A 12,880-nucleotide genomic window follows, 5' to 3' on the forward strand; every position below is an offset into this window, starting at 1 on the left:
GCTCCGAATAGCACAGGTGCACTCCCTTACAGCCCTGGAGGTCTGAAATGTAAGATCAAAGGAAGAAAAAGGGATCAAGGTGTGAATAGATATGTACCAAAGCCCCATGATGAATGTACTCAATAGGCATCATAAGCATTTTTAGTAAATAAAATGCAATCGAGGTGTTGGCACGGTTGCGTTCCTTCCGAAAGTTTCTGAGGAGAGTACTTTGCCTGCCGCTGGAGTCCACCTCCTCTCCAGGGCTTCTCCTGTCATTCACCTCCTGCCACTGACCCTGACCTTCTTGTCCCCTTACATAACAACCCTGGGGAGGTGCTGGGCCCGCCAAGGAAATCCAGGGTAATCTCCGTCTCAACCCTTATCCCACCTGCCATAGTCACAGGTTCTGGGGATTAGTGAGTGGATGCATTTGCTTCAGTCACTCGTCATAATAAGGCAATCCCCGTGGCTCCTGCCCGTAAATGCTCTGAGGAGACAGCCTTCACCTCCGAGGCCGATCTAGCGTGAAACGGACACCTCTTCTCCTCCTTGCCCTCTCGTATTTTCCCCATGTATCCATTCCCCCAAAACCTGCCATGCGTGTGCTCCTTAATGCTGTAGAGTCTCCCCTCCACCACTGGAATGGAAGTGGGGGGTCGGGGGGGGGTCACTCCTCGCCAGAGCCTCCAGCAGTGCCCGGCACTTAGTAGGTGCTCAGGGAGCGTTTGTTGAATAATTGGGTGAGATGGCACCGAAGATAGGAAGTCAGCAGGCGAAGGGGAGGCCGAGAGAAGGTGGGGTGAGGAGGGATCCAGGCACCGTGAGGGTGTGACAGGTTCAGGAAGGGCTGCTTCGTTCCGGAAATGGAAAGAGCAGGCGCCTGTGCTCCTCAGGGTGGTGGCCTGAGCTGCATCCATCCGCCGGCTCCGTCCTGTCAGAACCCCGCTTGGAGCACAGCCGGCCGCAGAGGCGCACAGCGGTCCCTCAGCACAGCCTGACCCTGTGTCCCAGAGACTCGGGCCCGGGGACTGCACTTCCCAGGCCGCTAGGACAGCCGGGGTGCAGCCCGGAGACAGCGCTCTCCCTCGTTCCTGTGTGGGAGCCCCGGCCCGTGGGCTGGTACTTAGACACAGGGCTTCGGAGGAGGTCTTCAAGGGGCAGCAAAGGTGCGCAGTGGAGCGTAAATATGACAGGGCTGGTGTGCTTGGAAGGAGACCCCACAGAGCCCTCCTTTCCTCCTCTTTCTCCTCCTCTTCCCCTCTCACTCTCTTCTCCCTCCGTCTCTCTCACTCTTTCTCCTCCACTCCTTCCCTCCTCTGAGAACACACAGCAGAAAAGCCATTAGGGACACAGCAAAGAGGTAGCGCCCACCAGCCACAGAGAGAGGCTTCACCAGGACCCAGCCCGAAGGCCCTGCACCTTGCGCTTCGTGCTCCCAGAACCAACCATGAGAAAGCCCATTTCTGCTGTTGGAGCCCGGACGGCCGAGGCTGCTCCCAGCAGGGCAGGGCTTCCCCTCCTCCTCCCGAGCTCAGGTGCTCTGGTCTCTGCACATCACCTGCACGCCCAGTCCCCGGGTCCCCTTGCTCCCCTCTGAGACACGCTCTGCTGTGTCGCTGGCCCCATGGGAACACAGCGCAGCTTCAAGGGAAGTGGCAGCTGCAGAGCCCGAGGGCTGCAGGGCCAGGCCACCTAATCCCTCGCCGCTGAGTCGCAGAGCTTGACCGTGCCTGGGGCGATGAGGAGCTGGACAGCCACGCTCTCAGCAGGATGAGGCCTTCAGGGCGCGGTTCAGAACGATCAGGTCCAAAAAGGCATCCACACAGCGCTGCGGACCACCTTGCTTTGGAGCTTTTGTTTCCGACCTGGAAGGCGAGGACAGGTCCCTCTGCCCTCCCTGCCCCTGGGCACCGTGGCTCCAGCCAAGCTGGGATCTATACAGTGGGGAAAGCAGTGGAAATCCACCCGTTCTTCCCTGGGCAGCACCCCGGGTTCTGGCCTTTAAAAGCTAAGAGCAGGAGGGGCTGAGGAGATGCGCGCACCCGTCAGTGTGGAGTACAGGTGGGTGGGCTCCACAGAGGGTGGCCCATGGAGGCCGTGGTGAATGCCAGCTGCTGGCTGTCACCCAGGGGCCGGGCTCTCATCTGCCAGCCAGTCACGGGCAGCGACAGGAACCCACTTCTTGGCTATTCTTCGGTAAAACTTCTTTCTTTTAGTTGGCTTGCTTTTCCCCCTCTCTCTTCTCTTCCCTTTCTTCTTCATTCTTCTCCTCTTCCCCTTCCTTCCTCACCCTCCTCTTCCCCTTTTTCTTTTCCTCCTCCTCCTTCTTCTTCTGTAACATTCTTCCTAGCACTTTTCAAGTGCCCCGGGGCTGCACACTGAGATAACAGACGGGGCCATGACTTCGAGGGAGCATGGGAGGGAGGGGTCCACCTGAAGCAAAGAGCAGCTGAAACGCTCCGTGCAGACACAGCCTGGGACAAAGTCTCATTCCGCCAGAGTCGTCCTGCAGGGGCGCAGACAGGAAAGCAGGACTGAACGCTTCACCACACAGGACTGATCTCCGCGTGCTACTAGAGATGCGATTCTCCTGCCAGAGAAGGCAGAGAGGTTTGTACATGTTGCTGATGGATTTATAATTGAAGACAAGAGACCAGTCTCCCGTGGTGGCACTGGAACTAAATTCAGACAGACGACGGCAGAACTCGAGCGAGAGTCCCTGTCTCAGGAGTCCAGCAGTCATCTGAGATGCCCTGGTGGTGGCCTTGCTTGATTGTCCTGGCCATAGGGTCGCGCTGGAGTGGACAGGGGAAGAAACGAGACCTGAAGGACCCTGGGGCATTTGACAAAGTAGCTTAGGTTTCTTATTGTTTAAGAGAAGCCATGGAAGTGGTGTCACAGCCCTGTCATCCAAGCACTCAGGAGACTGAGGCAGGAGGATCACCCTGAGTTCAAGGCCAGTCTGAACTGAGACCCTGTCTCAGAGAGAGAGAGAGAGAGAGAAAGAGGGCAGTTGAGAAGATCCGTTATCTCTGGCCTCTCTCACTCAGCACCGACCTGGATGCATCTGTGTCTTCTCTGCTGGTGCCCGGTGCCTCTTTGTCACCCTTTCAGTGACGTGGCCGGAGTCACCCACACACTGAGAAGCTCCGGGCCTGCAGCTGGGAGGCTGCTCGGGCTAGGGAGACTCTGGTTCATTCCCAAACATGACGGTGACACATGCGTCCTTGAGATTCACTCAAGGACACTTCGTCTTAAATCCTTATTTCATTAAGATGTTTACTTTCTAGTTTAAGTTTATTATTTTTTAAAATTAGTATATGCTTGTAATATATAAGTGTATTCACCTTGGGGAAGTGGTACATGTACACACTGCATCCTGATCTTTTTTACTTTTTACTTTTTTAATCGCGTGGAGAGAGATCTGGGAGGGACCCACTTCGACTCTAAGAGGCCCTCAGAAATGCAGACCGGAAGCGGAGGACTGCTGGGCTGTGCGCAAAGCTGCCCGCTGGCGGCTGCATCTGCAGGGCCAGCCCCGTCCCTCCGACCAGCGGGGCGGGGCGAAGAGAGCCCATTTCAAGGTCACCGACGTGCTGAAGAAAGTGTCCATCCCTAGGGCCAGCAGACCCCAGAGTCACCCAGGGAGCAGATCATTCTGACTTCTCTGATATTTCGGCGTCGCAGGGGCTCTGTTGGATTTACATACAGTATTTGCCGGGGCAGGGGTGAAGGCCCTTTAGTTTTTCTGGAAAAGAAAAATCTATCACCACAAGGGAAAGAATAACAAGAACTGATCCTCTGTTAAAGCCTCGGGGTTTCTGTGGCAATCCATGGACCTCAGCTCTGCGGCACGCTGTCCATCCCCCTGGCCTTCCTGCCCTTCCAGTGTGGCCCCTCCGTGACCCACGCCACAGCCTCCTGAGCTGCTTCCTTGCAGCGCTGACTGCCCCTGCACGGGCTTAGGGCCGACGGGCTGCTGAGCACTTGGCCACCTTCCAGACTGGCAGTCGGGGAAGACGTGTGGCAGCCTCAGAAATGTGCTGCCTTCGGCCAGGCACTGCGGTGCATGCCTGTACTCGCAGCTCTCAGGAGCTGAGGCAGGAAGATCACCAGGAGCTCAAGCCCAGCCTGGGCTACACAGCAAGAACTTGTCTCAAAAAAAACAATAGCTAAGTGCTGCAGGCTGCACTTGCAGGGCTCTGAATCCATCACGGTCTGGGGTCCCCAGCCACTGGTCACAGGGCTCCCTCTTCACCTAGCCCAGGGGCTCTGTGACCTGGCTGCAGCTTGCGTGCGAGTTCTTGCCTGAGGCTCATCCTCTCCCTCTTCTTCCTTCGCAGCTTTTTGAAGGGACCTTCAGGCTCCTGCGCTGGTGTCAGCACCCTCCCGTGTCTTCTCTAGGAATCTGAGGCCGCCCACAGATGCGTGCAAAATGGACAAATGCTCCCAGACATGTTGAAGACTTCTTAAAGAACCAGAGCAAGTGACTCAGCCTCAGGAAACCAACGCCAAGGGGGTGTCCTATGGAAGCCACCTGTTGCTCCTTTCTTCAGAGCCTTTGTACTTTTGTTTTGTTTTGTTTTGTGAGACAGGGTCTTGTTATGTTGCCCAGGCTGAACTCAAACTCATGGCAATCCTCCTGCCTCAGCTTCCTGAGTGCTGGGATGAGAGGCACGTGCCAACATACCCTGCACGTCTTTTGATGAACATTAAACTCATCTAGTTTCCCAATAACTTCTTTAGAACCACTGGCTATCCCAAGTGGTCAAGAAAATTTGACGTGGCTTCACTTTTGGTCAATGTCAAGATGGGGCAAATGACAGAACTAGCAAGCTCTTCGTTGTTGCTGTTGTCGTTGGATTCCAAACTACAAAATGATGCCATCATATTAAACAAGCTCATTCAAACTTGAGCAACCCTCCTATCCCTCCACATTTGGAGACTGGGACCTGCCCTCCCCAGTGACAAAGCCCTGCCACAGACTGGGGAGGCCTGTAACAAATGACCTCAGCCAGCCAGGCAGAACCCTTCTCCACAGAGAGACAAGGGACCAAAACCACCAGCCCCTAGGAAGAAACCCTGCTTCCGCACCCCGCGTGGCCCCCTGACAGCGTGGGCCCCTCCAGGGGCTGCCAGTCCAGAAGCAACATCTGGTTTCCCGATTCGAGCCTCTGCTTCGTGAGCATGGTCCTCTCCCCACGGGACTTCTGGTCCCTCAGATCGTTCTGAAGCTTAATTGGAGTTGTGGGTCTGTGCAGCCTCAGCCAGCGCTGGGGGGAAGCCTGTCCTCCGCAGGGTGACCTTGGTCTGGAGCCCAAGAACCACCAGTAGTGTTGGCCCGACTCCTGAGTCCAGAATCCAGCCAATCCCATCATCTTTCCAGTACCTCAGTTTCCCCAACCATAAAACTCAGCTGCAGGACTTGGGAGCCTTTAATGAGCAAGGGACTTTCCTGGATAAATTAACCAGGTGCGGGAAACATCTGCAGCTGGTACGGAATCTGCTGTGTAAACAGAAGAGAGTAAGTACTCTTACACGCAGGACTGCGGCGAAAGCTCAGACGCCAGTCTGCCTGCATCCCGCGCCTGGCTAAACATGCACCTCTGGAAGTCAACCTCTTCTCCTGCGGTTAAGGTTTCCTGTTAAAGGATTCACCTTTACTGTGCTCCACACAAGCTGGACAGTTTCTCTTCAAAAACAAGAATGCACGCTCCACACAGACAAGGGCAAAAATCTGTCGTATTCACAACCTCATCCCCAAAGTCTGCACAGGACTCCTTCATGCTGAAAAAAGAACTTGAAAAATTAAGCGAACAGATAATCGTTCTAGCAGGATACTACCACACTATGTAAAGTTGGCACAGGGTGTCAGGCTGCCTTTATCGTATCTCCATATTCTAGTTTAAGACTTCACAGGGCAGAAAATACTAAGCCACTTGGTATACCAGTTAATCAAATCTCAAAGAAATCAGCTTGACATAGTCCTTGGAAGGTGTGCAACCAAGACCTGCATCTCCAAAAATGCAGCCCAATCTCTTCCCCCTTACAATGCGCTGTTTCCCTTTGTCTGCAGTTAGGGCCAGAAAACCATAGCCCAGGGGCCAAATCCAGACCAACTTCTGATTTTGTAAGTAAAGTTTTATTGGGACACAGCCATACACAGAGAGCCATAGCAGTCTTCCCTTTACTGCAGCAAAGTTGAGTAGTTCTATAGAGAACGTGTGGCCCACAAATCCTAGATAGTCACCACCAGGTCACTTACAGAAAAAGCTGGCTGAGCTCTGCTGGTGCTGAATGCTGTATCTGCCCTGGGATCTACTGCTAAAATAAGGATTCTGCAGAGTACAATGCTTTGGTCACAGCCTATGTAATCAATGGCCACTTCACTGACTCTTCCTAGGGCAAGTCCAAACAGCCTTGCCTGTATCATCTTATTTAATTCTCCTGGCAATCCTATGAGGTCTGCATTATTACATATATATGTAATATGATAGTAGAATTGGCCTGAGCCGTAGGAAATAGTCTTTTTTTTGGTAGACTGCATACTGATAATTCTGTGTAAGTCCAGCAAATGTGATTATCTCCACTTTAAAGAAACAAAGCAAAGGAGAAAGCAGGAGTAGCGGGTCCCTTAGCACACGGTCAATAGGTGAAAGTGCTTAGATACCAACTAGCGTGTGTCTAGGACAACTACCCAATGTACTGCTGCTGAAACCTTACAATTCCCTTTGTGTATTACAAGTGGTACTAATTTTGAAGAACAGTCTGATACTCTTCAGGGAAGTCCTTCCCAAAATTTACTTGACCAAAAACATTCTCCTACCTCCCCAAGTAGCATCTATGAATATTCTGTATTAAGAGTATGCCTGGAATAGACTTTGGTCTTTATTCCCTCCCTCACCATCAAATAACCGGCAACATGTAATAGCTGTTGCAATCACATTCTCCGGGCTGCGGCTCCTCCCGCCTCTCCAGAATGCCCACACCACTGCTCTGAGCATGTCCCTTGGCCACCAACAAATGAAACTGCATTTTCACTGAAAGAACCTGAGTAGTCCATGCTATTGCTGTGGGCTAATTCCATTTACAGGAATAATGAAGCTCCATCCTTATGTGGCTTTCAGTGTTTATTTCATACATTTTAACTACCCAATATCTCCCATTTCTGATGCAAATAAACTGCAGCTTCCATCCACACCACTCTCTGTCCCCTAAGTACAAGTCCTTTGGATTTATGTGACAGGTCAGTGACCAGTTTTTTCCCAACAGGACTATCTAAAATCTGACGTTATCTTCTATCCAGGTCAATTAAACAGCATGGTGTTATTTGTTCTGTTTTCCTACTTTTTAAAAGAGAGGATAATTGCTTGTCTAGGTAAAGTTTATGATCTGAGTCCCACTTATTAGACATTTTTTTTAGGAATAAGTCCGTAATTTGTCATAAGCATCCTTCCCTGCCTCTCGTGAAAATAGTAACTTGATAGGGAGGTTAGAAATCTATCATACCCAATGACAGGCATCTGTGCACAAAAATAGCAAGTCTCAAGTTTAATATTTTATTACCATATTTTGCAACAACTGGCTAGGCAGCTGCTGCTGTTATCTTCCAATTACTTCTCATTTTTTCCAGAGTTTTAAATGCAAGCTGTAACAAATTAAATCTAAATTTCTATATGCTCTTTTTTAAAAAAAATACCACTGTTTCAGAAAGCACAGAAAAAAAAAATGCAAGTTGAAATGGAAAGACAGGGATATTGGCAGAAAAAAAAGGAAAAATGAAATCTTTGTTCCCAAAGCCTCAACGATTTGTTTCAGTATTCTAGAGGTATGGAGATTTGCTGTTTCCTGCGTGCTCCCAGTATTCTCTATTCTGAATAAGCTCTGAATGAGGAGCCCGAAGTTTGCTAACAATGCACCTTCTCCTGCAGTTTCACATAGGTGCTCAAGAAGAAACCCTTTCACTAAACATTCAGTATCTTGCATACTTTGGTGTAACGCTCCTACTGACGGTGCTCAAATACACAGATCTCTCAAAGGACTCAATAAGTAATTTTGGGGTGATCTCAGATCAAACGAAATTGCACATGACTCTGATGAAATATCAAGGCAGAGAACACTGGGATTACTGTTTGCCAGCATCAACCTGCTTTTCATCGTGAGGTGTGGGCTTGTGTTTAGAAATTATGTTTTTGAGAGAGGAAATAAAAGGCACGGATTCTGATCTTTTGTTTTCATTTTCTGTCTGACTCCTATACTGTAACTGGAGGGAGCTGAGAGGGTGAGCAGAGAAAGCGGATGGTCCCATTTTCTTTCCCCACTACTGTTTCAGCAGATTTCAAAACAGAACCCAGGGCACTGCGGCTTCTCACGGTGCTGTGCATGGTCGTGAGAACACTTGCTGTCCTTTTTGGCCTGGTTTGTATGCTGCCGTGCTTGGGGACAACTGCAATCAGCAGTCAGCTCCTGGAACCTGCGGTTGCCTCAGGCTATGGCGTAAAGCTTCCCGGATCAGTGGATCCTTCTAAACTTTTGCCTTCCTCCTGCTCCCACATCTGTCTTAACTATTCTCTTGACCTCTAGAAGGGTGGTTACTCTTCAGTGATTTATTGTATTGTCTTCCCAATATCATTGGGCAATTAAAAAAAAAAGATTTCCAGGGCTTGGGGTCTTATTTCAGACTGGATTTCCTTAAGAACTCCCCAGGCAGTCTAGCCAGATTCCAGAACCACTGTCACAGGACAAATGAGCGAGCAGTAGAGTGACCTGGGGTGCAGTGAAAACATAGGGGTTGGTTAGGCTCCACCTCCTAAGCTTCCATCTGACTCCCGAAGTCTGGGTTGAGGTTTGGGAATCGGAATTTCCAAGTGTGCAGGTGATCCTCACCCAGAGGCCCCACTGTGAGAGCCACCCCTCTAGGTGAGGCCCCTTTGAGGGTCTGGACTAACAATCCTTTCATCGCAGAGCTGAGCACAGTGTCTTGCATGCATTTGCTGAATGAACTCCAGAAAGTGCTCTCATGGTGACACAAACCTGCGGGAAGCCCCTGATGAGCACCATGTTGAAGGTGGAAGTCTGTACCTTCCCTTCCATCCCACAGTGAGGCTCCCTATGTACAGCTCACCCCAGTTGCCCAACGAGTGATGAGAGATTCAGAAGCATGGGACTGATAAGGTTAGCAACACTCAATTCTCTTTAAGGAAAGTGCTCTTCCAATTGTTCGGCTGGGTGGTCGGCCAGATGGTTGGCCGGATGGCTTTTCTTCTTCAAGGTAATGCGAAGCAAGCATCTCGAACGTAAGAGCTCCAGGAAAAGATCACCTTTTGTCTAAGTTTGCTTTAAGTTGGGAGCCATGATCTACTATGAACACCGAGTACATTTAGAATTCCTAGGGGTTTTTGCGTTACAAGTCCTATCACTTCTCAGCCAAGCCCACAGTGTCGGTTCGCCGATACAAGATGGAGATTGTCATCTGTGATTTGCCCTGTCAAGACCTCATCAGAATGCAAAATCAACACCTTCCCTTTCTCCCTCTCCTACCCCAGATGATTGCTGAATTTGTGCACATTTGTGAATTCACAGAAGCATGAACAGAATGATAGGAACATCATAAATGCAAATGTCTTTGTTTCTAGCAAATTACACCCGCTTGCCTCCTTCTCCAGGTGGGAGGGAACTGGAAGCCACATGTACATTGCAAGATGACCTAATTGTAGAGGCAAAAAGCGAAGGTACCTTATAGTTTTCCAAGGTGCTTTTGAAATTTGTCAGGAGCAGCTCACACACACACACACACACACACACACACACACACACACACGCATTCTTTTTCCATTGATGATTTGTACTTTAACAAAACTGACATCTGCATCTCTAAAGAAATTCTTCACTGTCAAAAGAATGTAGCTTAATTTTGTTTGCTTGAAATGTTTTCATCTCAGACCAAATTTAGAACACTCCGCCACCTGTTTATGCCACCAACCTCCAGCAAAGCAGCCAAAGCTCACCTCTTCCATCCACTTCTCAGCTACAGCAGTCAAGGCGATGAGGAGACACAGGTTGTTTTTAATGAGCTCGTAATCTCCTTGTTCTCGAGGGTGCAGCGTGTGTTCCAAATGCAACGCACCTCAACCTGGGGGAGTATCGGAGAGCATCTCACAAACAGGAAAGTTCGGTCACATAAGGGCCTCACTCTCCCAGAGACGCTGAGACACAGAGTAGTACAAAGGAAGGGTGAATGATCTCTCGGCTATTTTAGAAACCATATTAGAGCTCTTGGTACCTGTTTCCACATCTGTGAGTAGGGATGCTAGTGGTGGCAGAGATACATTTTACAGCCAGGCCTCCTGCTGTAAAATACTATTAACAGGTTTGCAAAATCACTTTCACTCTCCTTCTGCCTCCCAAGGCTACACATTCGCTTATCTGCTGAGGATTAGTAGCAAACATGCCTTGGCTCATACAGGAGTCGGATTTGGTTTTTGTTTTGAGGTTAAATGCAACAGAAATCAACTCAAAGCTGCTGAAGAGAAAAGGGGCAGTGCTAATAAGAAAACTCAAAAGCATTTTTGTGAGATCCAAAGGCATGGATCTAAATAGGTTTTAGAAAGGAACAGGAAAGAGAAAACCAAGTACTAGGAGCTTAGGCAGCATCTTTGGTTCTCGCTCCTGCTGTTCCTTCCCCTCTGCTTCTCAGTTCTGAATTACAAAATCATCAACAGGAGCTTAGACGGTCGTATGCATGAAGCAAACCTCGATGGGCACTGAGAACCCCTTTCAAATATTTATCAGAAAAGGGTCACTGATTGGGCACGGGGTCCCCCAGCTCCCATTACGTACAGGGGCCTCTGGAGCTCTCCGCGGGTATCCTAGGAATTTAGAGGCTGGGATGACTTCTGAGTGAGACAGTTCCCAGAAACTAGGGCGGGCAGGGAGAGAGGGTAATTCCCTGCAGGAGGGAAGGGACCACACCTGTGGGAAGAGATACCAAAACGAGCTGTCTTCCTCGCCCTGGTGACAAGAGGAGCTGTGCCACGTACTGGTGAGAGTGCAGTCACAAGGGTGCAGGACCGCAGCAAACTCCGGTCCTGGCGCTGCTAATAAGGGCAAGTTAACCTCAGGGACTCAGCTTGTGCAAAGCTGGGATCGTGCCTCCCCCTCAGCGTTCTCCTTACGGAGTACACGGGCTCCCTAACGCGCGTGCACGCCTTTCTCATCCCAAAGGAGGAAGCGTAGGAGCAGGTACTTCGGGAACTATAAAACATGAATGGCGACTGCTTTGAAAAGCTGTTTCAAATACAAAGTATTTTGTCTATTCCCTTTCTTTACCAAGTCCCTGAGCCGTCTGCCACCATAGTAGGGCTTCCCTTCAGCTTCTATGGAATACCAGACTACAAAGCCCGAACGAACCCTCCCATCCATTAAGATCAGATGAGATATTTTATGTAGGCAGCACATGCATTTTGTATTTCTTTGGCCCATTGCCTCGTAAGAGTGCGTTTCTGTTATAGTACAGTGGGCTAGAAGTGGAAATCATCAGCTGCAATTCCTCCCTGTATCTCATTAGAGGTCTAGTTTCCCCTTAATGCACATGAAGACCTTTCATTAGCAATAATGGTAGCTGCATGCATCAAGGAGAAAAATAGACCCACACCATCATGATCTAGATGAGGTTATTGGGACACTCGCCTGCCTGATTGGAGAATTATGACATTCAGAGACGCATGATTAGATTAGGGAACAAATTAAAATCATTGTGACTATTTCAAATGTTGAAATGCAATTTTAAAACCTCAAAAAGAAGGGGAAAAAAAAAAGCCCAAAGAATCATAGGCAGATTGAAATTAGGAATGAGTTAAACAAGTAAAAGCCAAATGACAAGATAAACAAAGGTAGGGAAAGATTACCCAAGGGATTTGACAAAATAAGAACCGTTTCCAATACATACAAAGACAGACACTGGCAAGAGAGACTAGAGCCCAAGAGAAGGCAAGGATCATTTACCGCCAGAGACGGTAAACACTGCCAAAGTTAAACAAATCCTTGGCCTCCATGTCCACAAAGGAAGATGGAAGATGCCAGAAATGACTGAGTCCTGGAGAAGGGTCAGGGAAAAAATATCACTAAAGGAAATAAAAGTGACACCTGAGTTTGTCTTGAGGCTCACAAAAAAGAAGGCAGCAAGAAGAGTATTTTCCTCCTGCAATCAACTTTAAATAAGGTCACTTGGAAATGGACCACTTTGCATTATTAAAGGTCAGATGAAAAAATAGTAGCATCCTTTGCTCCTGTTCCAATGTAGAAACACTAGTCTTTGAATTAAAAGGGAAAACATCATCTTCCCTTCACAGGATACTGGAGAATCAGAATTTCTTTTTTATATGGAGGGTAGGGAATGCACAGGGAAAGAAGGCAAGCATATATCTGAAGCCTACATGCAGACTTCCAGCAAACTCTACAGTAAGCGTGAATTCATATTTCCTCTGCTATCCTCTAAACTAAGGATGGTTCCAGGGAATACTTATGTAAGACTCTGAAGCCATATTCAATCTCTGCCAGACTGCTGGTCACTAATTCAATGAAAAGATTGAAAGCAGGATGACTAACTTGGAAGAAAATGCAACTGACTTCGACTTCTAACCCCGTGGAATCAAATCGTGATTCTAACTAATTGATCCCATGGCAATCAAAGTGAGGGTTTAACAGCCTCTGAGAACAAGCAGGATGCAGTCACTCAGGGAAAGAACTCCTTGGATCAAACTCCTCAAGCTGAGAGTGCTGGCTCTTGGGACCACTCCTGCATCCATAGACTGCATCCCTAAAATTACCACTGAGGTTTTAGCATGGTCATCCTGGATTCTGCCAGTAATTGCAGAGCCAAACAGGCTTCGAGTACATT

Source organism: Chinchilla lanigera, unplaced genomic scaffold, assembly GCF_000276665.1.
Source record: "Chinchilla lanigera isolate Chin_1 unplaced genomic scaffold, ChiLan1.0 scaffold00016, whole genome shotgun sequence".
Lineage (NCBI taxonomy): Eukaryota > Metazoa > Chordata > Mammalia > Rodentia > Chinchillidae > Chinchilla > Chinchilla lanigera.